At 43.3% G+C, this 2,549-nt stretch overlaps 1 protein-coding gene across 1 annotated transcript in view; it reads left to right on the forward strand.

Annotated features, from left to right (window-relative positions):
* Positions 1-2,549, forward strand: part of LOC110462816 (acylphosphatase-2-like) — a 19,094-nt gene that overhangs the window by 10,130 nt on the left and 6,415 nt on the right. The gene's annotated exons all lie outside the window — the stretch shown is intronic.

The raw sequence follows: 2,549 nt of genomic DNA on the forward strand, positions 1-2,549 counted from the left end.
GGGGGGGGAAGGGATCAAATTGGCAAAAAAATCAACTAACTCCCGTTTGTCTATCCACAGTTTGGTTTTTGAAGATAATTTTGGATTCCAATACTATTCTTCCTGAAATTTTATATGGGGATATACTGTGATATATATATATATGTGCAATAGGGATTTAAAAGTTTTTGAGGTAAAGGTCACATTACTAAAATTAGACCAAGGGGGTACATTCCATATCTCGGAATCCAAAAGACTAATCTTTTTGAAATTTGACATGGTGATACACTGTGATATTAAGATGTGCAAAAGAGATTTAAGGAGTTTGTAAGGTCAAGGTCACTGTCAATAAAATTAAACCATGGGGTATGGTCAGGCATAGGCCCTTGCTGATCTTATGATCAGTTTTCTAGTAGATGAATACAAGTTTGGGAATATTCTCGAGAATACAGTTTGAAATTGTGTTTGTTGCGGCTACGCAAATTGATAGGTAATGAAACCTTCATCAAGTGTGGAAAAAGGAAATGATATTCTAAACATTGCTAAGTTTGATTGTATTTACAATGTGAACTACCATTATCAAAGGTCAAAGGTTTATGTGGATATAAAGGTCAAAGGCAAGAGTTCAAATCTTCATGGTGTCAAAATTAATATTAAATGTTTTGCAAAGTAAAATTTACTTAACATTTAATAGAACATATTTCAGTATGGTACAATTTACATGTCTTCCCCGCAGAGTCGAAGAAACTAACCTGACTGGGAACCACATGTCACAAGATTTACAATGAACTTGTCATGCTTGTTATTTTTTCTGTGTTGTCTGCTCCAGGAATATAATAAATTGCTAAAAATTCATGTACTTTCAACAGCAAAATGATGATTATGTAACAAGATTGATGTAAGAAGTCTGGATGTCTGTCTGAGACCACTGTTAGTGTGATCCCAAAGGAGACATACATCATAAAAGGGTGAAGGAGTGCTATGGTTCCAACAAAGTCAGAAATCCTGAGAGAAAAAAGGGGGGTAATGGCTCATACACGAGGGTACACATCATGGGAGGGTGTAGAAGAGTGCTATCATCACATAGACACACAACATGGGAGGGTGTAGAAGAGCGCTAGCATCACATAGACACACAACATGGGAGGGTGTAGGAGGGGGATGGTCCCCACATAGACACACAACATGGGAGGGTGTAGGAGGGGGATGGTCCCCACATAGACACACAACATGGGAGGGTGTAGAAGAGGGCTATCATCACATAGACACACAACATGGGAGGGTGTAGGAGGGGGATGGTCCCCACATAGACACACAACATGGGAGGGTGTAGAAGAGCGCTAGCATCACATAGACACACAACATGGGAGGGTGTAGGAGGGGGATGGTCCCCACATAGACACACAACATGGGAGGGTGTAGGAGGGGGATGGTCCCCACATAGACACACAACATGGGAGGGTGTAGAAGAGCGCTAGCATCACATAGACACACAACATGGGAGGGTGTAGAAGAGCGCTAGCATCACATAGACACACAACATGGGAGGGTGTAAAAGAGTGCTATCATCACATAGACACACAACATGGGAGGGGGTAGAAGAGCGCTATCATCACATAGACACACAACATGGGAGGGTGTAAGAATGGATGGTCCTCACATAGACGCACAACATGGGAGGGCATAGGAGTTGGATGGTCCTCACATAAACACACAACATGGGTGGGCATAGGAGTTGGATGGTCATCACATAGACATACAACATGGGAGGGTAATGGAGATGGGTTATCATCACAAAAACGCATAACATGGGAGGGTGTGACAGAGGTATGCTTCTCATTAGGACACATAAAATGGGAGGATGTAGGGGAGGGATGGTCTCAACATTAACACAACATGGGAGGGGTAGGAGAGGGATGGTCCTAACATAGACACACGAAATGGGAGGTTGTAGGAGAGGAATGGTCCTCACATAGATACAACACACACAAGGATGAAGGAGAGGGATGGTCCCCACATAGACACATAAGGATGAAGTAGAGGGATGGTCCTCACAGATTCACAACATGGGAGGGCGTAGGAGAGGGATGCTTCTCATTTAGACATATAACATGGGAGGGAGTAAGATATGGCTGTTTTTAACATAGACAAACAACATGGGAGGGTGTAGGAGGGGGCTGGTCCCCACATAGACACATAAGGATGAAGTAGAGGGATTCTCCTCACATAGATACACAACATATAAGGATGAAGGAGAGGAATGGTCCTCACAGATTCACAACATGGGAGGGTGTAGGAGAGGGATGGTCCCCACATAGCATAGATGCACATCACATAAGGATGAAGTAGAGGGATGCTCCTCACATAGATACACAACATATAAGGATGAAGGAGAGGAATGGTCCTCACAGATTCACAACATGGGAGGGTGTAGGAGAGGGATGCTTCTCATTTAGACATATAACATGGGAGGGAGTAAGATAGGGATGCTCCTCACATAGACACACAACATGGGAGGTTGAAGGAGAGGGATGGTCCTCACAGATTCACAACATGGGAGGGTGTAGGAG

Source organism: Mizuhopecten yessoensis, unplaced genomic scaffold (assembly GCF_002113885.1).
Source record: "Mizuhopecten yessoensis strain PY_sf001 unplaced genomic scaffold, ASM211388v2 scaffold10831, whole genome shotgun sequence".
Taxonomy (NCBI): domain Eukaryota; kingdom Metazoa; phylum Mollusca; class Bivalvia; order Pectinida; family Pectinidae; genus Mizuhopecten; species Mizuhopecten yessoensis.